Below are 26,278 nucleotides of genomic sequence, written 5' to 3' on the forward strand. Positions count from 1 at the left end.
TCAGCTCAACAATCCCTACCTTCGGACAAAACTTGAAAAAAATCGGAGAGTTTTCGTTGGGGTCGTTCCCGTTGGCCTTTCGATTATACATGTGGGTTAAATGGGCTATTTTTGCATAAAATGACTCTAACATTGAATAACTCTACTAAACACGCTCCGATTTTGTTGGAATTTTTTTAGAAGATAGCTATAATTTCGCTCTTCAAGAAAATATATATTTTTTGGGGGACAGACCCGATTACTTCGATTATTTTAGCCGGTTCGTCTGAATATGTGCATATTTCTCTTATAAGTGCATACAAATTATGCGTTTTTTAGAACATATATCTCAAGAATGGTTCATTCTAGGAGAAAAATATAAAGGTCAGACTTGTAGATAATTTTTCTGTCTATAATATTTATTTTAGTCACTTTTGATTAGATCAACCGTTTTCAAAAAATAAATCCGAAAACCTAAAAACCCTTAAAATTTGACCTTTGACCCCGAATATTTTTTTTTTTGCACACATGGGATCGATGGGGACTTTTAGGACATTGCTTCTGATGGCAAACCCTAGCTCTCCACCAAAATTCAGCTCTGTGGAAATTTGCTAATTCAATGTCTATTTTGACCGGACTATTTATTTTATATTTTAGATTTCAATGTCGTTGACGTTTTTCAGCTTCGAAATGTTCTGCAAAAATGTCGCTCAGAAAATTTAAGGTACGGCTCTCATTGACAACTAATCGATTATGTCTCGTTTTCATGGTAATTTTGTGCACTTACCCGGTTTTTGTTCAGAAAAAGACTATATTTTGTTTTTTGTATATTCGTTATTAATTGGTTGTTCGAATATACTATATGATGTATAAAAAAACCAAAACATAGTTTTTTCTGAGCCAAAACAGGGTAAATGTCAAAAATGTCCATAAAAACGCGACAAAATCGATTAGTTGTCAATGAGAGCCGTACCTAAAATTTTCTGAGGGACATTTTTGCAGAACATTTACTTTTATAGTGCTTCTTAAAATAAGGTACGAAAAGGACATTGAAGGAAGCGATTTAGAATGTCGAAATGTTCTACGAAAATAATCCTCATTCGATTTGACTGAAGACATTTCATCTTATAAATAAGCTAAAACAACAGTTAACAAAGATATAACGGTAATTTCAGATGCCTTACAGGGTCTCCAGCAAAATATTCATCACGCCATAACTCAGGGCTTTCATCGCCAAAAGGAATTTTCCACCCCCCAGACTTTGAGCTCCATTTTCTTGCACAGTGTTATCAGTCAGTCATAGAGTTGTATAGTTAATGAACGAACTAGTTCAATTGAACGATTCATTGAAAAGAGCATATGAACTAGATGATGATGAAGTGTCAACTCCCATTGTAATAAAAAAAATGTTGGGCGTATGAACCGACAAAAATATGGATAGGATTAAAGTGCAAAAATTTGCGGGAATATCGATAGATCGGTTTTTTACCATACTAGCCTACGAAAAACATAATATCGCTATAAACAGGAAGGATCCTCGAACAGAATTTTAACCACACAAAAATGTTGAACATTTGTGTGGGTGGTACCTCAAGGATCGGACAGATAGGGCCCAAATTTGAATATAAACTAAGTTTCGACAATATTTAGAGATCCAAGGTTTTGACCACATCGGTTGCTACGTCTATGAGATATCGCGGGTACCATTTTAGCGAATATTTCCGAAATTTCGAATTTCATCTAATATTCGAAGAAATATTACGATATCCAAAGTGTGGACGAACGTAGTATTAGTAAGTCTGGTACACATTTCACGATGGGCAAAGTATGGTTACTCCCACCAAGGAAGGAGTGGACCGATATAGCTCATCTTCGAACATAATCTAAGTTTGAACAAAATATTATGAAAGCAAAATTTTAACCGAATTGGTTCATCCGTTCGAGAGTTATCGTGCGCTCCAGCCAGCCAGACAGACGGAAGGACATGACTAAATCAACTCCAAATTGTCTGAAACACATTTCGTCCAAACATACTTGGGGTCTAAAACCATTATTTCGATAAGGCACATTTTGCCCTTATGAAAGTGTATATCACCCATATTTTTGAAAATTTAACATAGCTGAAGCCAAGGTTTACCCTTTTAGAACACGGGACTTGTGATTGTATATTATACAAATTAAATATTTTTGGATAAAATGAAATGTTTTTGGACGTGGCAAAAAATATTGGCCTTAAAAGATAATTTCTGTGGAAGCTGTGGCTAGATTAATGTTAAAAAATGGGTTGAAGCCGACACGTATTTTTATACCCTACACCACTATGTGGGGAGGGTATTATAAGTTGGTTTTGGCCAAAAAGTTTGTAACGCATCGAAATAATGGTCGCAGACCTATACTTATACATATATACCAAAATGAATGTCTCGACGAGCTGAGTCGATCTGGCTATGTGTGTCCGTCCGTCAGTCCGTCCGTCCGTCCGTCTGTCCATCTAAACCTTGTAATCACGCTACAGGTCGCAATTTTGATCGGATCGTCACGAAATTTTGCATGTTGATAGGGGTCCCGGAGGGGAAGAAGCCTATTGATTTTGGTGATGGTCGGATAATATTTAGGGGTCGGAAAGGGCAAAAAACTTAGGTGGATAAAATGACAACGTTTTTTTCCAAAGTGAATATCTCAGCTTCTATATTGGGTATACCAAAAGCAAAACCTGACAATGAAAGTAGAAAATATCACCTTTCTAATGATGTAAAGCAGGTGCTCGTAGGTGATCAAACAACGAAGATATCACAATAGAAGCAAATAAAACCCCAATTTTCATTTTTGCGATTTTAATTATATTGACGAATATCACAGCTTCGGTTGAAAACTTTCCAAAAGCAAAGTCTGACTCTGAAAGTAGAAGATCCCCTCTTTACAATGATGCAAACTAGGTCGGCGTTGGTAACCAAATAACGGAGATATCGCAATAGTCGGTAATACATCCCATTTTTCTATTTTTTTGGAAATCACGCTACAGGTCGCAATTTTGATCGCATCGTCACGAAGATTTGAGGGTTAATGGGGGTCTCATAGATGAAGAAGGCTATTGATTTTGGTGATGGTCGGATAATAATTAGGGGTCGGACTGGGCAAACACTTATTTGGAGAAAAGTCAACATTTTATTTTAAAGCCAATATCTCTGTTTCTTTAAGAGGTATATCAAAAGCAAAACATGACAAGGAAAGTAGAAAATATCACCTTTACAACGATGTAAAGTAGGTTGTCGTAGGTGGTCAAATAGCAGATATATGGCAATGGTCGATAATGCATCCCATTTTCCGATTTTTTTGTAATCACGCTACAGGTCGCAATTTTGATCGGATCGTCACGAAATTTTGGGGGTTAATGGGGGTCCCAAAGAAAGAAGCCTATTGATTTTGATGATGGTCGGATAATATTCAGGGGTCGGAATGGGCAAACAATTATTTGGAGAAAGGTCAACGTTTTATTTCAAAGCCAATATCTCTGTTTCTTTAAGAGGTATATCTAAAGCAAAACCTGGCAAGGAAAGTAGAAAATATCACCTTTACAAGGATGTAAAGCAGGTTGTCGTAGGTGGTCAAACAACAGAGATATCGCAATAGTAGATAATGCATCCCATTTTCCGATTTTTTTGTAATCACGCTACAGGTCGCAATTTTGATTGGATCGTCACTAATTTTTTGGGAGTTGATGCGGGTCCCACAGAGGAAGAAGCCTATTTAGTTTGGTGACAGTCGGATAATATTTAGGGGTCGGAATGGGGAAAAACTCATTTGGAGACAAATTCAAAGTTTTATTCTTTGTGAATATATCGGCTTCTAGTAGGGGTATTCCAACGGCAAAGCCTGTCAATGGAAGAAGAAAATATTACCTTTACATTGGAGTAAAGCAGGTTGGCGAAGGTGGTCAAACAAGGGAGATACCACAATAGTCGGTAATGCATCCAATTCTTCCATTTTTTGCAATCAAGCTACAGGTCGTAATTTTGATCGGATGGTCACGAAATTTTGGTTGCTTATGGGGGTCCCAGAGAGAAAGAAACATATTATTTTTGGTGGTAGTTGGATTATATTCCCTAAAAGAAATGTTTACCAGTGAAAAGTTTATGGACAGGGGTAGTGGTCGGCCCCTCCCGACTATAGCCTTTGCTCACTTGTTTTGTTTTATCTCGATTTGTGAGTAAACCACACTTCTCTCGATTTTCCTGTCAAAGTAAAAGTATAAGCAAACTAAATAAGGATCATCTCACTAATGTATTACTTTTCAAAATTTGAGCTGCTTCTACCATTAAATGATGCTGACATTTTGAAGCCAGATTTACCGTGTTTTTTGAAATGTTCTTCTAAATTAATTCCGCAAACAGGTTTTTCAAAAAATCATATATAGGATTGTAGTACTTGCGATTCTGAGTTATTTGATATGTATATTGTAAATGTAATCTGCACAGCTTCATAGAAATCTGCATCCAAATGCGAAAATTTTGTGCGAACATTTTTTCTAAAAATCATATTTTTCGGGTCTAATATTTGCAACTGTCTCTAGAATACCTTTTACTCCATTGCACATTTTAGTTTTTTACGTTCCGGATCCAATAAATCATTCCTCGTGAAAATCCATCTACTAAAACGCGAGTTACGAGAAATTTCAAAGTAGAAAAATCACCTAATATTATTTTTGAAAATATCGCGTATTTTATCGCGTTTTCTGCGGATCGTTTCCACTGCAATGAAAAAACTAGTGCAGCATCTTTGTTCTAGCGGAAACAGAGATTTGATGGTGGATTTTCATGGTGGACACTGAAATCGGATGCGGACAAAAATTGTATGCACTTTGCGCCAATTAGCGATATTTTATATGTTTTTTAATGCTAAGATGCAGCCGATGCTACATCTTAGAGTCCAAATTATTTTTCGACAAATATATACAACTTAATAGATATGGTCTTGCTGTACATGAAAATCACATGCGGACAAAATGATTTTGATAGTTACGCGATTTATACGTATTTTAAAATGCATATAAATTAAAATGGGTTATTTGACCTCTATTTCCTTTTCAGAAGCTTTGAGATATATCCTCATCAACCCAATTACCTTCCCTAATGGGAAAGCTTTAATATGAATGTCAATAAGCAAAATGAAGGAAGTATTCCTATAGATTTTTACAATATTTTGATTTTTTGGTTATTTAATTCGACCTTTATTTTGATTATTTTAAATTTAGTAAATAAATCGAGCTCGAGGTCTTGGATGTTTGTTGTTTTTATTTATTCATTATTTTATTCGATATTTCGTCTTTCTTCGAAAGACATCATCAGGATCTGTAGAAAAACATTTACATTTTATTGTTTGCATACATGATCATATTGTTGTTGTTACACTTACAAATAGTGATTAAAACTATTACAACAATAACAATAATTTCGCCAAGCACAAACGTCGACCTGTTGCTGCTGCCATCTGTTTCGTCACTGCATTAATTTCTTCTTATTGTATTCTATTTATTTTTCTAATTAGATGCAGTGATGCCAGATTTGCCGATTTATCGGCATTTTGCCGATTTTTAGTCCAAAAAAATAGAAATGCCGATTTGCCGATTTTTACCCCTAAAATGCCGATTTTTAGTTAAGGCAACTTGTTCACATAAAATTTCCGTTTTGTATGAAAATTGTGGTTGCTAGAACTAATTTGGTACAATAAGAAAGACAACTATATCGTCAAGACTAGTTTGATTAATAATAATAAAATTTTTTAATAGTTTGAATTTTCTTGATTACCTAAGCGTGTACTTCAGTATATACGCCAAGGAAATTGTTCAGAAAACGAAATTGTCGAAAAGTGGGTTAGTGGAAATAATTAAAAACTGCACAAACTTTTACATTGAACTTTGTTGTCAGATTTTGAAGCGGTTTAATTTAGAAAATAAACTTAAGTGCCTAGCTTCAGTAAATCAAAGTTTTATAATAAATGGCACAGAAGATTCATTTTTCGACATTATAAAGGAATAAGAATGCTTTATAAACATAAACGAAAAGCAAGTATAACGCGAACTTTCACGTTTAAATTTCAGAAATTTGTTTAAAGATAAAAACGTAGAGTTGCTAGAATTTTGGAAAACAGTGTGTGAATTAGTATGTGCAAATTCTGAACCATTATTTCCTATTTTGTCCAAATTTATTAAACATATTTTAGTCTTGCCACATTCTTCAGCAAATGTGGAAAGAGTTTCTAGCCAAGTAAATTTAAATAAAAACAAGTGCCGAAATCGATTAGTTAGGGACTCGATGGAAGGAATTCTAGTTATTTCAGTGGGTCATCGTATAACATTTGGAATTGGTTGATCAGTTCGAGAATTATCGTGCTCTACAGCCACTACAATTGGTGCCATAAGGGTTTTTACACCCCTCGGGCTATATTCTCATGAAGTATGGACATGCCCCTGAAAAAGCTTTTACCGTCATAATGGAGGCAGCGTATACAAATTGTTGCAACAAAAACCAAAGCGATTCGAGAGCAGGCCCTAAACTGAACTTATCCGAAATTTTGTGTGTAAGGTTCCCGAAGGAGTGGACCGATTGAGTGCGTATTGGAACCTCATCTAAGTCTTGTAGACATTTCACGATGTGCAAAGTATGGACCAAATAGGTTACTCCCTTCAAGGGTTATCCTACGCACAAATTTTCCGAACATTTTCGAACTTTTGTGGGAGAGGTACCTGAAGGAGTTGACCGATAATGCCCATCTTCGAACTTAAACTATGTTTGAACAAAATATTACGAAAGCCAAACTTTGGGAAAAAACGGCTCATCCGTTCGAGAATTATCGTGCGCACCAGTCAGCCACGACGGGCGACTACAAATTGTCTGAAACACATTTTGTCCAGATATACTTGGGGTCTAAAACCATTATTTCGATGAGGCACATTTTGCTCGTATGAAAGTTTATATACCCTCGTTAGCATAAATGCTGAGGGTATAAAAACAATCACCTTATTAATTATCCTCCTAAGACAATATTTGTATACGTTTTGTTTAGCTTGGCTGAATTGAAAATATATTGATCTCATATATGGCGAAAAACAAAAATCCTTTGCAATTCCATTTGAAAAAAATTAAAAAATTTTTTTGTGAGCACATCTACAATTTTTGGCATAGAGGTTAAGAAAAAAATTCTGGTTTCAAATCTGTTCGCGTTCACAAAATTGGACGATGCGCGCAAAAGTTATGGCGGTTTTTATTCTCATATAAAGAAAAAAATATTTAAAAATATCTTATTTGTTGTTATGAGAAAATTTATGCATAAATCGTTAACAGCATTCCATATCTATTCGTAGATGTTTAAATAGTTATTAAATCTATTATTATTTTCGCGGAAAATCAACAAATAGTACAAAAAATTTTAAGAAAATCCAAATTATCCTGTTCCATAGTCCGTACAAACACTTAAAAATAAATTAAAAAAATATATGCGGAATCTAGACAATGCGTATAAAAATATGATACCAAATTTATAGAGATTGGTTACATAAATTTCATATTATAGCAACAACAAAAGAGAAAAACTTATTGTTGCAAACATATTTTTTGGTTTGATTCGAAAAATTAAAAACAATATTTGGGAGTTCTCCAACTATTTCGCTAAAATCCCATACAATAATTAATGTGTACTACTAAAACTTCATCAAGAAAGCTTATTTGCTTACTGTGATAACTTATAAAGATAGGAAATTAAGAGTAATATTGAAATTACAATCATTCAAAAAATGTGTAAATTAAAAAGCCTAGTATTCGCGAATAAGTTAAAATCAGTTGATGCGCATCCGTTTTTGGATACAACGAATCAATCTCTTTCAATATTTATGCATACTTCGATGTTTCACTCTGCGGTCAAAGTGTGCCGCCAGTTGCATCACACAATGCAAAAAACATTAAAGTGGGTAAAAATCGCGCAATTTGCATACGATTTTGATGCGCATCCGGTTTCAGTAGCACCCATCAAAAATATGTTTATCTACATATATTTCAATCAGATTCTTCAAGAACCGCGGATGTGCCTCCACTTTCTATTTTTTGGTAAAAATCCTATATTACTCGCGAATCTCTGTAATTTATGACACGCGTTTTCGCAAATATTGTAATCGCGTATAAAGGATTCCATTTACGTAAAAAAAATTAAAGAAAATAGCGGTTTGGTACGCTGATTTGTCAAAATAAATTTTTGCTGATTTTCCTATTTTCAGGGTATCTATATCCGAGGTTTTAGTGGATGGATTCGATCGCGGATGGGCTCATTAGATCCGTCGCGTAAAAAAACTAAATTCACGCGGGGTACAAAGGAAATTGAATGACACTTGTAAATTTTAAACGCTAAAAATAGGTTTTTTAAAAAAAATAACACATCAAATATCGGATTTTAGACTCCAATTAATAGGATGCTGTAAGGAGCACACTCATGAGATAAGCCGTAAACGACGTAAAATCACGAGTTTTATAATCCTATTATGAGTTTGGAATATTATCTTGTTGCGCGTCCGGATTATTAAAAAAATTCAAAAAACCCCGAAATTCCGGCTTCAAAATGTCAGCATCAATTTTAGGTGGATGTAGTGGATATATCGAAAAATGATACACCAGTATCATATTGCCCATGAAGTATTCTTTGAGTCTTTCTTTGGGCATATGTCTATAAAATGTAAGGTTAAGCCAGAAATCGGAATGGAGCATAAAAAAACTTGTTGGCTTCAACCCATTTTTACCTATTTTTCTACATTGATGCCAACACAGCTTCCACGTAAATTAATTTTAATGGTCGATATTATGGGATCCCCCTAAAACACATCATTTTAAAGAATGTTTATCATACTATATAGAATATGCTAACATTCCGCGAATTCTTAATGGGTGAAACTCGGATTCATCGATTGTAAAACATTTTTGTTTTTCGCCATATACACGTACATACTTATAAATATATACTACAATATGCATATGGTAAAACCATTTATTTTCATACATATTTTGAATTATTGCCTTGGTTTATGAATTGTTAATTGTTTTGTTGTAGTTAAAATGTTATTTTTTAAACTTATGCTTATTAAATAAAGCGATAATTTGAACTAAAATAAATATTTTTTAATTTGCCGATTTTTTGCCGATTTTGAAAATTTTTTTCCGATTTTGCCGATTTTGGCACCCGAAAAGTGCTGATTTTCGACCAAACTTATCTGGCATCCCTGATTAGATGTCTGTAGCTGTGCGCCAAATTCTCCGTATCTGTTTTGTAGTTCATTCTTTGTGATGTTGGAGTATTCATAATGTGTAGAGTTTCCAACATAAGCCTCTTTTGGTAATTGTTTTCGCACTGCAGCACTCTCACTCTCTCCAGTTCTGGATGGTGTTGTTCAGTGGCACAGTGGGTTGAAAGTGCGGTTTTGGTTATTGTGGTAGATGATCTATTTTTGATATCAGATTTGTGTCCTGATAATCGCGTTTTTAGTTTGTTTTTTGTGGTCCCGATATAATATTTTTTACAATTTTCTTTTTCATTGCCATTGCATTTAATTTTGTATATTATATTTGATTTGTCCATTATATCTACTTTTGATTTTAAACGTGTGAATAATTTTTGCAAGGTGTTAGAAGTTTTTGGTGCTATTGCATAGTTTATGTCTTCATAACATTTGGAGTTAGTGAAGCGTTCGGAAATGCCGGGAATATATGTCACCGATTTATAACATTTATTTTGTTTTTCTGTATTTTTTGGTTTTTTGTTGTGGTGTTGTTTGATTAAAACATTTATAGTATTTGGAGGGAAGCTATTTTGTTTCAATATTGATTTAATTTTCTTTATGTTTTCTGTGTGAAATTCTTTGTCGCTAATATTTAGAACTCGATTAATAAAGTTTGATGCGGTGTTCATTTTTTGTAACAATTGTGCTCATTAAAATAATTACCGTTTTTATAATATTTTCTTCTTTCTTTTTGTGATTTAGTTCGGCTGTAGGACTTGTTTAAATAAAACAAAGAATTTTCGTTTTATTTTAATAATTTATTTCCGATATTTCGGCCGTCTCCGACGGTCATCATCAGGGATCTTTTGAAAAACAAACATAAAACATTGATTACATAAATGTTTTAACAAAAATACTTAACAATATCATACTTTTGGTATTATTTAACAAATATTAACTGTCAATCCTGCATCACTGCTGTTGTTAAACTGAAGTTTTTCTTAGTTTTTTGATGTTTCTGTACGACATTCCGATATATTTGCGCACAGTGTTCTGTATCGATTTTGTAATTTATTCTTTTTTCTGTTGGCACATTTATTATGTGCAACATTTCCATCATATATCGGCGTTTGTAGTTATTTTCTTGAGTGAGTATTTTTACATCTTTTAGATTCGGGGTATGACCTGTTGTAGAACAATGAGCAGCAAGAGCTATTTTTTGTTCCAGTGGTTTGTGTTTGGCTTTTTGATCTGATTTGTGTGCACTAACCCTGGTTTTTAACCTCGTTTTTGTGGTGCCAACATACACTTTTTCGCATATGTTGGACTTATCCCCATTACACGCTATTTGATAGACTACATTTGACTTATCGTCGTTAGATATTTTTGTTTTTGTACGGCTGAAAAACTTGTAGTTTGTATTGGTAGTCTTTAGAGCGATTTGGTATTGATCTTTATTGTACAAGTTACTGCCAGTAAACCGTTCTGAGAACCCAGGAATATATGTGGATCTTTTGTAAGTTTTATCGCTTTTTTCTCTATGTTCATTATTCTTGTTTTTGACTTGTTTTATAAATTCATTAATTGTGTGTTTTGGAAAATCGTTCAATTTTGGGATTTTCCGAATTTTCTCTTCATTTTTGGAGTGGAACTTATTGTCACTTATGCTCAACACTCGGTGTATGAAATTGGTAGCCGTGTTTATTTTTACTCTTCTTGGATGCTTGGAATGAAAATTGATTAGTCTTCCAGAAGATATAAGTTTCTGGTACCAATCTAAATATAGACGATTCCCATGTCTCTGAATCTCAGCATCAAGATATGGTAATTTATTGTGTGATTCACATTCCATTGTGAATTTTATTTGTTTATTGAAATTATTCAGTGCCGCAAGTGTGTGTTCTACCTCATTTTTCTTTATAACACAAAAAATATCATCCACATATTTCGTTAAAATTCTAGGTTCTGCGTTCAGAGTTTTAATTGATTCATTCAAAAGATGTTCCATCACAATGTCAGCCACGATTGGTGAGATCGGCGAAATAAAATCGCCATATTTTTTTGTCCGCAACAACCAAAAATTGGCTCGCGACCCGATTCGTACTGGGAATATTTTTTTAACCTACATAACCTACCGAATGATTGAACTGGATGGTGAACTATGAACTAGATTACAGAACTAGTTCAGTTAAAAGATCTGAGCTATTGAACTAGATTTTTCAAATGAACTAGATTGTACAACTCTAGTCAGTCATCATTGCTGAACTATTTTATAATATTAGATATTTAATATGTTATATTTTACGTTTTATATTTTATATTTTATATCTTATATTTTGTATTTTATATTCTATATATTTTATATTTCATATTTTATATGTTATATTTTTTATATTTAAATTTTTTCTATTTTTTATTTTATATTTTATGTATATGTAGAAAAAAATACCTTGCCAATCGTTGTTTTATTCTCCACATACATTGAATGCTGGCGTTTAGTACTTTCCTAATTATTGTAAAACTTAACTACTTCAGTATAAATGTCATAACTATTAACCCTGTCTCGATTACAACTACACCTATCTGTTTTATTTCCATGTGACACAGTCATATTATATCTTGTCATAAAATGTATATGAGTTTGTTATTGCATTTCATTTTAATTTCTTTTGTTTAGAATTGTCGGAGATGATGACTGGCAAATTTACACCCTTCTTTGTTGGCGACTAAATTAAATCAATTCAATTATCTTTATTATTATTTGCCGTTATTACCAAGCTACATGCCAGCAACTAACCAGCATCAAATACACATACCAAACAATTTATATCTTTACAAAAATCTTGAATATTATTAGGTGTTTTGCTGCTGTTGTTGTTGTTGTTTTGGTGTTAATTTCAAGTGTACTTTCTTTGTCAACCTTTATCATTTACAACCTTTATTAGATGTGTAGAGATATTTTATGATATATTCACAATTAAATGTAGTTTAGAATAGAACCTTCTTTTAAATGGAGAGGAATGACCTCTTTCAAAATATGACTGTTAATAGACTTTAACTATAAAGGTTTACTTTTTAAATTTAATAAAGGTATAATAAAATTTAATGTTGAGCTGAAATAAGTATTGGAGTAGTGAGCCACTGTTTTAAGCATAGTGTAGGGGATGGAAGATACCAAGGAACGGTCCTGACCGGTTTTAACATGGCAAAGCCCAGGATTTATCTTGGTCCCTCTTTCATCTCAAGTGGACACTGACCTCCCCGTGGTGTCACCTGCGGAACTGCCTTTAACACCCGTTAAAGGTAGTGAGCTAACATGTGCCGCGCGTTCACCCATAATAACGTTAAAAACTTGGGTTTGGGAGTCGGGTTAGTAACCCTCCCCTAGAAAAAACAGCCTACTATGAAAAAACGAAAGAAAAGAATAACAAACCTCTCTAAAGTTGACGAACCCCGCAAACGTTTTAAGGACCATGATCTGCGAATCTGCACCTGGAATGTACTTGAAAAGTACAAGGCCAATATTACTGCCATACAGGAAATACAATGGATTGGGAAAGGCGTTACAACAACACCTAAAGGTGACGCACTGTATTATAGCTGCCATGACGTAAATCATGAGTTTGGTTGCGGATTCGTAGTTAGTCGGAGACTAAAACATCTGGTATCCAGCTTCACCTCAGTGAATGAATGACTTGCTGCAATTCGAATAAAAGCTAAATTCTTCAACATCAGCTTTAATTGCGCTCATGCTCCCACTGAAGAAAAGGACGAACAGACCAAAGATATATTTTACGAGCACCTAGAAGAAACATATGACCTTTGTCCTGCCCATGACATTAAAATCATTCTAGGCGATTTTAATGCAAAAATTTGAAAGGAGAATATCTTTGGCCCAACAGTCGAGAAATTAAGGCTCCACAGTGAAACATCTGACAATGGTATGAGGCTGATAGACTTTGCAGCTGCAAAAAACATGGTAGTTAGCAGCACCAGATTTAATCATCTCGATATTCATAAGGACACCTGACTGTCTACAGATCAAAGAACAAGTAATCAAATTGATCATGTTGTGATAGATCGATGAATGTCTTCCATCGAGCGTGTTGGATGTACGATCGTTCCGAGGCGCACACATTGATTCGGACCACTACCTTGATGCAGCAAAGGTACTTACCCGTCTAAACGTTGCAAATAAAGCACGAACAGACACAACGCGGAAGCTGGACATCGATAGGCTGCAAACACAACAGATAGCCACAGCATATTCCACTCAACTAGACCAATTGCTTAATGAGAGCACTCCTTGTCCCGATAACATAACAACACAATGACAAAATATTGCCTACGCCATGCAAATAGCCGCAAAGTCCATACTTGGATACCAGAGACCTCCACCAAGGAATCCATGGTATGACCAGGAGTGTCGTGCTGCTACCGAAGAGAAAAATGCGGCATACAGAGCTACTTTACAATCAGTAGCAACGCGTAGTGCACGAGAGAGATATCGGGAGAAAAGGAGAGAAGAGAAACGACTTTTCCGCAAGAAAAAGAGAGACATGGAAAAGCGAGAGTGTGAAAAAATCGAGATGTACAGGAGCCAGAATGAAGTCCGAAACTTCTACCAAAGAGTGAAACATCAAACAGATGGCTTTGGTACAGGCACATCCTCCTGTAGAGACCAGCAATGTAATCTGGTAACAGATACAGATAGCGTGCTCAGGATATGGAAAGAATATTTCTTCAATCTGCTGGTATCCAATAGTAGCGAAGACGATGATACCACAGATCCATCGTATGTATACCGCCCGGCCAAGATGAGGTAAAAACAGCAATCAACCGGCTAAAGAATAATAAAGCAGCAGGAGCCGATGGCTTACCAGCCTAGCTGTTTAAACCGGAGGCGACGCGCTGATAAGGTGTATGCATCAGCTAGTTAGCACCATCTGGCAGGAAGAACGCGTACCCGACGATTAGAATCTGAGCATACTGCGTCCCGTCCACAAGAAAGGAGATAAGACCGTATGCTCCAACTATAGGGGCATAAATCTTCTCCCTATTGCCTATAAGATAGTGTCAGGGATATTGTGCGAACGACTAAAGCCAATGATCAACGAAATAATTGGATCATACCAATGTGGCTTTAGACCTGGCAAGTCTACCATTGACCAGATATTTACCCTGCGGCAAATCCTTGAGAAGACCCAAGAGATGCAGATCGACACATATCACCTTTTTGTCGATTATAATGCAGCTTTTGACAGTCCCCTCCGATCAAAGGTATTCCATGCAATGTCTGAATTTGCTATCCCCACAAAGCTCATCCGGCTTTGTAAGATGACTTTAACTGACACTAGGTCATCAGTTAAAATTGGAAAGAACCTCTCCGAACAGTTTAGTACCAAAAGAGGTTTTAGACAAGGAGACAGCCTTTCGTGTGTCCTATTCAACATTTTGCTGGAAAAGGTAATACGAGATGCAAATATCAAAAGAAATGGCACTATCTACACCAATAGTCACATGTTACTTGCTTAAGCTGATGACGTAGACATCATAGGACTGATACCTTTAGGAAGGTCAAAGGGGAATCTGCGAAAGTGGGTCTGGCGGTAAACGGCGAAAAGACCAAATTGATGGTGTCGACGCACAAAGCGTCCATAGAGCTCGGACCAAGTGTGGTACCTATAATTTTGAGGTAGTTAAAGACATGGTCTACCTCAGCATTGCCATAAACACAACAAACAACATCAGTTATGAAATAAAAAGAAGAATTGTATTGGCAAACAGATGCTACTAGGGTCTAAGTGAGCAATTTAAAAACAAAGCCACAACTCGTCAAACAAAAATAAATCTTTACAAAACGCTGATACTACCCGTGCTAATGTATGGCTCCGAAGCATGGGTACTTGCGCAAGCAGATAAGGCAGTGCTTGATGTGTTTGAGAGGAAAATTCTTCGAAAGATCTACGGGCGGATTTGCGTTGACGGTGAATATCGACGTCGTATGAACCGCGAGCTATATCAGCTATACAGGGACATGAATATAGTTAAACGTATCGAGACGCAACAATTGCGTTGGCTAGGCCATATCATAAGAATGAGCGATGATGAACCCGCTAAAAAGGCGTATGAATACATGCCACATGGTGGTGCACGCAGAATCGGCAGGCCTAAGCTTCGATGGAGCATACAAGAGGATGAAGAAATGAAAAGGCGCGGTATTCCGAAAAGCGAAGCGAAAAACAGAGAGGAATGGAGATCTTTTCTTAGTTCGGTCTATGGAATAAATATTCTGTAATGGGCCAGCTAAGTAAGTAATAATAAAATTTAATGTTGAGCTGAAATGAGTATTGGAGTAGTGAGCCACTGTTTTAAGCATAGGGTATTTCATTTATTGGCCTATTGTATAACAACATGTTAAATTGAATAAATAAAAAAAAATGAAAGCTGGGGCTGGATTCTTGTGCTATGAACATTTTAAATGAAAAAATGTCGTGTATATTTTTTCCTTGGGCAGTTTTTTCCTTTATAAAAGTTTTTATTTCACAAACAGAAGTGAGCCCCTGGCCACTCCTTTCTAGGAAATTTCTATACAAATTCTTAATTCCAAAAGAAGCAAATCATATTTTAGTAAAGGTTACGGTGGCTATCAATATTTTGCTTCTTCCCTCATATTCCTCGTTTTCAAATCCCAATTATTTTATTATATAATTTTGTAATTGATTGCCTAATGTATTATAACTCCGCATTACCACCACAAACTCTGCCATTTTCCCCCCATTTTCTATAATTATTTATTTTGAGTTGAAATTTATTAACCACAGTGTCAAATATTATGTTTAAATAATTGCAAAAAATGACATGATTTAGATTTTTCGATGATGTGTCTGTCCACGTTAAACATTTAATTTTATTTTTTTCCGATTCATTATGTAATTTATTATTTAATTTTATTGTTTGTTTGTTGGTTGGTTGCATTATTTATTATTTTTGCCTTTTTAATTAGTCATTTAATGTTGTGTGCGTTCTTGGTGTTGTTGTTTTATTATTATTTTTTGTTTTCAATTTTCATTAAAAACTTGGTTCTGTTTTTCCATTTGACAATAAATTATTATTGGTGTGGTTGCTTGGCTGTTTAAGTCACTCTGTCTGTGCGTTCGTTTACTCGTTCGTTTGATGCGACACATAATTAAATTAAATTTAAATTTATACGACAACTAATGGAATGAACGAATGCACGCCGTCGTCGACATGCATAAATGCTTGTGTATGCTGTTATGTTATCCTAGATTTTATTAAAAAAAAACAACAGCATTTTTATATAAAGCCTGAAAGGGAAAGAGGAAGTTAAAAATTATTCATTATTTTGTTTGATAAGTATGGGGGTAGGATGATGAAAGAAGAATATTGCTGCATATGTTTAAAATTTCCTTAAATAGTGTTATTTTATCTTTTTCCATCTTCATATTTTCGTTTTTGTCATAGTGGCCGTCCACCATCCTTTTAAGTTGCTTCTTTGCATTTAGTGAATGTTTCTTCTTTTTTTTGTAGTTCTTGTTTTTTTTGGCTTCCTTATGACATCATTTCACTTCATTTATTATTTTTCTTATTCTCCACGCTCTTTGCTTGCAGGCAAATACTCTATCTCATAAATAAATTATTTCACTTCATGCTTTCTTTTCTTAATTTAAGTTCTTTTCTTTTGAGAGTTTTTGTTGTTTTTGCTTTTGCTATATTGATGCTGTTGTTGTACGACATATTTTCGTTGATAGTTGTGACTTTAAATTTTAAAATAATTTACATTTAACAAATTTCACATAAAACTTATTGTTTGCTGTTATTTGGAACAAGACTAGGATGTACTTAAATGCTTTTACGAGGAGAGTTCCTTCTTTCACTTAGGTGACCCGAAAATACCGCTTAGCCCCTTCTTAGGATAGAATTTATGCGTATTTTGGGAGAACCCTTAAATGTCCTTTAGACATTTGTCCTTTAAACACACGATCTATCAAAAGGAGGAATATGGTCGTCATTATATGGAAGAAGTTTCCCCTTATCCCTTCAGGGAATAGTTAAATAAAAATCTTTGCAAAATTTTAACGCATTATCGACAAAAACAATTAATGATACACAAAGAACACTATATACCAAAATACAGCCAGTTGGTTGGATAAAATGCCCTGAAACATAAAAAAATCTAATATACATATAACATTTTCTTTAATTTTTAATATTATTACAAAAATTGTTTAATTACCACTAAAAACACCTTTACAATACTAACTGAAAATATAACAAGTGAGCAAAGGCTATAGTCGGGACGGGGCCGACCATGTTATACCCTACACCACTACCCCTGTGCATGAGCTGTTCACTGGTAAACATTTCTTTAAGGGAATATAATCCGACTACCACCAAACATAATATGCCTCTTTCTTTCTGGGACCTCCATAAACTACCAAAATTTTGTGACCATCCGATCAAAATTGCGACCTGTAGCGTGATTGCAAAAAATGGAAGAATTGGATGCATTACCAACTATTGTGGTATCTCCCTTGTTTGACCACCTTCGCCAACCTACTTTACACCAATGTACAGGTAATATTTTCTTCTTCCATTGACAGGCTTTGCCGTTGAAATACCCCCACTAGAATCCGATATATTCACAAAGAATAAAACTTTGAATTTATCTCCACATGAGTTTTTTCCCTTTCCGACCCCTAAATATTATCCGACTATCACCAAAATCAATAGGCTTCTTTCTCTGTGGGCCCCCATCAACCCCCAAAATTTCGTGACTATCCAATCAAAATTCCAACCTGTAGCGTGATTACAAAAAATTGAAAAATTGGATATATTACTGACTTTTGCGATATCTCGGTTGTTTGCCCACTTACGCCAACATACTTTGCATCAATATAAAGATCTTTTCTTCTTCCATTGATGGGTTTCCCTTTTGGAATACTCCTACCAGAAGCGGAGATATTCGCATAAGAAAAAAACGTTGACTTTTCTCCACAAAAGCTTTTTGCTTATTCCGACTCCTGAATATTGTCCGACCATCACCAAGTTTAATAGGCTTCTTCCTCTGTGGGACCCGCATCAACTCGTGACGATCCGATCAAAATTACGACCTGTAGCGTGATTACAAAAAAAAAAAATCGGAAAATGGGATGCATTACCGACTATTGAGATATCTCTGTTGTTTGACCACCTACGACAGCCAACTTTACATCGTTGTAAAGGTGATATTTTCTACTTTCCTTGCCAGGTTTTGCTTTTGATATACTTCTTAAAGAAACAGAGCTACTGACTTTGAAATAAAACGTTGACCTTTTCCCAAATAAGTTTTTGCCCATTCCGACCTCCGAATATTATCCGTTCATCATCAAAATCAATAGGCTTCTTGCTCTGTGGGACTCCCAATAACTCCCAAAATTTCGTGACGATCCAATCAAAATTGCCCTGCAGCGCGATTTCGTAAAAAAATGAAAAAACGGGTATATTACCGACTATTGCGATATCTCTATTATTTGACCACCTACGCCAACCTACTGTGCATAATTTTAAATATGCGATTTTCTACTTTCTTAGTCAGGCTCTGCTTTTAGAAGGTCCCCAACCAAAGGTGTGATATCCTTCATTATTATTAAAATCGCAAAAATAAAAAGTTGGGTTCTATTAGCGACTAATGCGATATTTTCTTTGTTTGACCACCTACGACAACCTTCGTTACATCGTTGTAAAGGTGATATTTTCTACTTTCCTTGCCAGGTTTTGCTTTTGATATACTTCTTAAAGAAACAGAGCTACTGACTGAAATAAAACGTTGACCTTTTCCCAAATAAGTTTTTGCCCATTCCGACCCCTAAATATTATTCGACCCTCACCAAAATCAATAGGCTTCTTCCCCTTTGAGATCCCCATTAACTCTCAAAATTTCGTGACGATCCGATCAAAATTGCGGCCTGTAGCGTGATTTCCAAAAAAATGGAAAAATGGGATGAATTAACGACTATTGTGATATCCCCGCTATTTGGTCACCTACGCCGACCTAGTTTGAATCATTGTAAAGGTGGAATCTTCTACTTTCATTGTCAGGCTTTGCTTTTTGTATACCCCATATAAAAGCTGATATATTCGCTTTGGAAAAAAACGTTGTCTTTTTATCCACATAAGTTTTTTGCCCATTCCGACCCCTAAATATTATCCGACCATCACCAAAATCAATAGGCTTCTTCCCCTCCGGGACCCCCATCAACACCCAAAATTTTGTGACGATCCGATCAAAATTGCGACCTGTAGCGTGATTACAAGGTTTAGATGGACAGACGGACGGACTGACGGACGGACACACATAGCCAGATCGACTCATTTTGATATATATAAGTATGGGTCTACGACCATTATTTCGATGCGTTACAAACTTTTTGGCCAAAACCAACTTATAATACCCTCCCCACATAGTGGTGTAGGGTATAAATACTAACTGAAAATATAACCAGTATGGAAAGGATCAAAGTCGGGCGGTGCCGACTATATGATACCCTACACCACTGTGAATAGGTAAAATATATATGGCAGCTAAATTCAAAAGTGAACAGATTACGATATAATTTGGCACATATATTTCTAGACCAAACACCGTCACACATTCCAAATTTCATCAAAATTAGACATACATAGCGTCTTTGGTCCATCAAATACCTTAAATCGGGCGAAAATATATATGGGAGCTATATCCAAATCCGAACCGATTTCGATAAAATTTGGCACTCTACTCTAGTCTGACACTCTAGACCAAATTCTGTCACACATTCCATATTTCATTGAAATCGGACATATATAACGTGTTTCGTGCACCAAATACCAAAAATCGGCCAAAAATATATATAGGAGCTATATCCAAATCTGAACCGATTTTGATATAATTAGGCACACTTATTTCTAGACCAAATTCCGTCACACATTCCAAATTTCATTGAGATCGGACATATATAACGTCTTTCGTGTACCAAATACTAAAAATCGGCCGAAAATTTGTATGGGAGCCTATATCCAAATCTGAACAGATTTTGAAATAATTTGGCACATTTATCTATAGACCTAATTACGTAACACATTCCGAATTACATCAAAATTGGACAGATACAGCATGTTTGGTGCATCAAATCCTTCAAATCGACCGAAAATATATATGGTAGCTATATCCAAATCCGAACCGATTTCGACATAATTTGGCACATTTATCTATATTCCAAATTTCATCAAAATTGGACAGATACAGCGTGTTTGGTGCATCAAATACCTCAAATCGGCCGAAAATATATATGGGAGCTATATCCAAATCTGAACTGATTTTCACCAAAAGCAATAGCGTTCTTCATTAGGCTAAAAAATGATCTTCCCCAATTTTCAGCCAAATCGAACAATAAATGCGACCTGTACGTTGCGAACGGACGGAAGGACGGACATGCATAAATCGACTCAGAAAGTGATTCTATGCATATCCCTAGAAGGAACTATGAGTCTATCTCTTTTCCTTAGGCATCTTAGATACAAATGCACTAACACATAATACCCTTACCACAGGGTGGTGTAGGGTATAAAAATGACAAACCTAAAAGTTTAATGCCAAGTTTAAAATATTGTAAAAGTTTGATTTTCACTATTAATTCCTTATGAACCATGAGTTGTGTTCAAAACATCTCATTATTAGAGATTTTTTAAAACATCTCTGCGTTTAAAAATGACAGAAGTTCGAGCAACAAAAAAACTATACCACACACGGTGCTCTTGAAACAATTTTAAATGCAAGGTGCTTACACCTGGTAAGTTTTTGCGGATTCTGAAACTACAATGTTCATAGGCGAGAAAAATCAAAAAACAAAAAAATGCCCAGAGCGCTTTTTAAATAAATCGCGATTCAAGTTACTAATCGGTTACTTAAAACCGGTTCAAAACCCGGGTTTTATATCGGAAAATTCTGCTCAAAAATATAGAAAACCGGATATATCCTCCAAGAAAATTTGTCATTAACGTGTTCGACATAACGAGAGCGTTTTATGGTAAATATTTCAGATGCACCCCAGATGTCTATAAGTTAATTGTATGTGGATTTACTTTGCTCCCTTCCTTTGTCGGTGCTACGCGCCTTTGTTGTTTAATTAAAAATCTTGTTGGGTTAGTTATACTCAATAAGCTGGGAAGATTACCGTTTAGTCCACGTACAAACGTGTCTAAAGCTTTGTCCCTGTACGTCTGAGTCAAAACTTCCAAAGCTTCACTTCCTAGCTCCAAACAGTCGATCTTGTCTAGGATCAGAGATAGGTGGTGGTAAACCTTTTCATAAAATTCAGTAACCGTTTGCCCACCCTAACATAAAACCGTCATCTGGTATTCCAGAGTCGAAATGTCCCTCTTGTCTGAGAAATGTAGGACTAAGCATCTCCTAATGGCCTTCCAATTTAATGGGGTCCGATACGACTCCAAAGCTGTGTCAGCTTCTCCTACTACTTTATGCCTTATCGTGTGTAGGATTGCGAAGTATTTCGCGGTTCCTTTCTGAGGCTCGTAAATATTCATAATCCTATCTACCGCTTTTCTCCATGACGTAAATTCGCCTGGCTTTCCTGCGAATTCCCTTAATGTCTTTACTATGTCCGGAATTCTCTCACCCTCTGAGATGTCCCCAGAGCTGAGTATGCTGATATCTTCCGTGGTAACAACATCCTCCCACCTTTTAAGAAGGCTTGCCACAGTCTCAGCTATGATCCGAGTTAGTTCTTTTTTTTGAGATTCAGTAAAGGGGTCTATTTTAAGATTTCCCCCAGAAGATGTGGATGCTGAATTCGATAAACTCATGGCGTCAACTTTCGATATTAGTTTTTCCAAGTCACTAAGCATTTAGTAATTTCATTCAAATTAATTTACAGCAAATTTCTCATTTTATTTAATTTGCTAGATGGCTTTATTGACCTGTTTATCGATACAGAGTCGGCGAAAAAGGGAACTGATGAAGTTGTTTGGTGACAACTGAAACTATAGTATTCCCTACCCTTCGCCCGCAACTAATCAATTTCATATCCACTTTAAAATATTTTGTTGTTATTCAAACAATTGAATTACAACAAAATATGGACTCAAGCTGAAATAAACACAAAGATGTAAATTTCTTTCACTTAATAATTTTGTGCTCACACTTTGCTAATATTTTTTTATTTCTAATTTCTTATACGTCAGTTTTTAATAGTAGGTTGTCCATATCACTCATCACTTCTTTAATCTTTCTTCTTTGTTCGATTTTATCTCTCTTTTGAAATATGATTTTAGTTTTTTTTTTCCAAATTTCCTAGTTCACAAATATTTAATTGATTTTTTTATGATTACACGAATTAATTTTATTTTATCTTTTCTTTGTTTTCACAATTTTAATACACTTATTGCTACTTACTAATATTATTATATTCCTCATATTCTTTTTATACCGGGCGGCAGCTGGTCTGTACGGACGTCCTTTTCTCTTAGCGATACTCAGGGGCTTCCTCCTACTCGGTTGGGTCCTTGTTGGATTGAATGTTGGGCGCCAGTTAATTGTATGGGGATTTACTTTGCTCCCTTCCTTTGTCGGTGCTAAGCGCCTTTGTTGTTTAATTAAAAATCTTGTTGATTGTTTTGCGGTGCTATGCACCTCTTTATTTGGTTGTCAATTTGGAAGTGAATTTAATTGTGTCTTATAACTATAATTGAGGAGTGCTGTGGCGATCACGCCACTTGCATAAACTGCTACGTTGGCTAAATGTCGTTCCCACCGTTGAGTGGAATATGATCCTCTTGTTGAAGGTTGATTGAGTTCGCTGGACTGATGTTGTGTCAGCGGAAAGTTGGGAGTTGTTTTGGTATGACACAGTGGTGGGGTTGGATTAAGGTGTTAACTTATATAAGCAATAACCAATTGATATATCAATTGTTGTTGTTTTTGTCTTAAAGAGAGAGAAAAAAGTATTTTCTATTTATTATATTTTATTTCTTTTAATTCTCTCTTTTGCTTTTATTTTTGACTTTTTATTTTGACACAAGTTGTTTCTCAGCTATGTTCCCTTGTTGTTCCTCTTTTGGTATGTCAAGTCTATCAAAACTAGCTTGAATAATTGTATGTTGCATTTATATCGAAATAATTACGAAAGTGTATATGAGAATTATTTGCGTCGAAGAAACATTACTGAATATTCAACGTTTTCAAGTGGTTGATCTCTAGATGACTTTTAAACTAATTTATATTTGGTTGTAAAAAAATTGCTTTGTAACCGACTATTTTCCAACTGGTTAATAACTAGTTAAAAAGTAATGCAGAGATAGTCAGTTCTCCATTTTTTTAGTTTTCAATCTGGTTGATCTATTGATGACTTTTCAACCAATTTGCAGTTAGTTGTAGAATAATGCATTTATAACTAACTATTTTGTAAACCGGTTGAGAAAAGTCCCGCAGGGTATGTTTACATACCAATACATAACCAATAACGAATCTACAGAAAAACAAAAAATAGTTTAGTTCTGAACCAAGTCCGAAAAAATGCCAAAAATGACAATAAAAACGGGACAAAATCGATTAGTTGTCAATGAGAACTATACCTAAAATCTTCTGAGCAACATTTTTGTAGAATATTTGGATGTTAAAAAATCTCATCTTCTAGTACTTTCAATACGGTTCAAGAAATAAAGGACGAAATTGACATGAAAAGCATTGAGTTAGAAGAAGCATTGAGTTAGAAGAAGCTACAACAAGGCCAAACGGAGATATGGAACTACAATTTTCCCAAGTATTATAGGGAAAAAAGCAAAAACTTCATCGCGCGAAACTATGGCGAAAATTTTATTTGGGTTCTTAGTAAACTCACCAAGGACTTTCATCTCCAAAAGAAATTTTCCACCCCCAGACTTTAAGTTCCATTTTGTGTCACAGTGTTATCATCAGTTAATATATTCTGCTTCTCCAGGAATAAGCCTTAAGGTAGAAGAAGAGCTTAGTATTTTTATAAACGAAAGGAAACTAATTGTTCCTATTTACGTTAATACAGTTCGTGGGGGAGGGTATGAAAAGTTCGGCCCTGTCCAACTTAAAGCCTTCTTAATTCTAACTTGTTTTTCAGAAATCAATACTCACGATTTTTTCAGTTTATTTCCAACCTTTTACAATTTCAATCGGCAAGGGTGGAGTCCTTGGGCCTAATTATGTGATTCGATATCGAGTTGTTTCGACTCACACGGTGTCAAAGGGGTTTTTTCAACTTTCTGGCTATTTTCTCAGGAAGTACGGACTTGTCCCTGATGAAAGTTGTAAGTCGTATGGAGGGCAGTGAATACAAGTTGCTACAACAAAAATCAAAGCGATTCGAGAGATGGTCCTAAACTGAACTTTTTCGAAATTTTGTGTGGGAGGTACCCGAAGGAGTGGACCGTTTGAGTCCATATTAAATCCTTATATAAGTCTGGTACACATTTCACGATGGTCAAAGTATGGAACAAATCGGTTACTCCCTTCAAGAGTTGTCGTGCACACAATTTTTCCGAACGTTTTCGAACTTTTGGGGGGGATCGGACCGGAAGGAGTGGACCGATATAGCCCATTTTCGAACTTAAACTAAGTTTTGGTAAAATATTACGAAAGCTAAAATTTGAACCGAATCGGTTTATCCGTTCGAGAGTTATCGTGCGCTCCAGCCAGACAGACAGACGGACGGACATTGCTCAATCGACTCCAAATTGTCTGAAACACATTTCGTCTAAACATACTTGGGGTCTTAAACCATTATTTCGAGGAGCACATTTTGCCCGTATGAAAGTGTATATACCCTCGTTAGCATACATGCTGAAGGTATAAAAAAACCTTAAAATGTTCCAAATTCTGGCGAAGAATAAATACCAAATATTAGCTACATTGGTTGTTTAATGTGGCTAAAACCTTGAAAATATCGAAAATCTGGCGAAACCGTTCTATTGGAGCTATATCAAAACGTGGACCTATGTACATAATTTTTATCAGAAAAGTTTTTTGGTCCATTGGGAACAGTCAATGCAAAATTTCGCCGTATTTGGGCGTGAAACATATGTAAAATCTTCAAAATTCCGCAAATCGGGAGGTACCGTTATATGGGGTCTATATCAAAACGTAGACCTATGTCCATAATTTTTATCGGAAAAGTTTTTTGTAAAGTGAAAACTCCGCATCTCAAAATTCAACCAATTTGGTTGATAAGTTTAGCTAAAATATTCAAAATACCGAAACATTAAGAAGTACCGTTGCATGGGGACTATCCCAAAACGTGAACCGACCTTCCCAATTTTTTTCTCTCGACATTGTCAGTGAACTATAAATATTTATACCAAAATTCATCTGCCAACACCAACTCCTTTTAGCCACCGTTTTTTTGAACTCGCGATATAGTGCAGCGTTTTTTTAAGGTTATGCGCCATTATCTCGGGAACTATGGACTTGCCCTCGAAAAAAATTACAATGACGTAACGGGGACCGCACGAACATCCTGTTACAAAAAAATTCATAAAGATTCGTGAGTTGTCACTAAACTGCACTTATTTAAAATTTTGTGTGGGAGGTACCTGAAGGAGTGGACCGATATAATCCATATTCGAACAAAGTTTGGTTCAATTCGGTTACTCCCTTCGAGAGTTATCGTGCGCACAAGTTTTGCGACAATTTTTGAACATTTGTGGGGGAGGTACCTGAAGGAGTGGACCTATATGGCCCATCTTCAACTTAAATCAAATCTGGACAAAATATTTCGATACCCAAAATTTTAACCGAATCGATTGATCCGCTCGAGAGTTATCGTGCGCACCAGCCAGACAGGCAGACAGACAGACGGACGGACATTGCTAGATCTACACAAAATTGTCTGAAACGGATATCGTACAAACATACTTGGGGTCTAAAACCATTATTTCGATGAGGCACATTTTTGGTCTTGTCAACGTGTATATACCCTCTTTAGCCTAGAGAAAAATTTTTTCTAAAACGTGCAATTT

The 26,278-nt window shown here is 35.4% G+C and overlaps 1 protein-coding gene across 1 annotated transcript in view; it reads right to left on the reverse strand.

The window, feature by feature from the left end:
• LOC141389628 (organic cation transporter 1) overlaps positions 1 to 22,953 on the reverse strand; it is a 123,475-nt gene extending 100,522 nt beyond the window's left edge. The window contains exon 1 of the mRNA XM_073961462.1: positions 22,689 to 22,953. The gene's annotated coding sequence lies outside the window, so the exon portion shown is untranslated. The remainder of the gene's footprint in view (positions 1 to 22,688) is intronic.
• Positions 22,954 to 26,278: the final 3,325 nt, after the last annotated feature.

The sequence above is a fragment of the Musca autumnalis genome, unplaced genomic scaffold, assembly GCF_047663935.1.
Source record: "Musca autumnalis isolate F117 unplaced genomic scaffold, ASM4766393v1 scaffold_1, whole genome shotgun sequence".
NCBI classification, from domain to species: Eukaryota; Metazoa; Arthropoda; class Insecta; order Diptera; family Muscidae; genus Musca; species Musca autumnalis.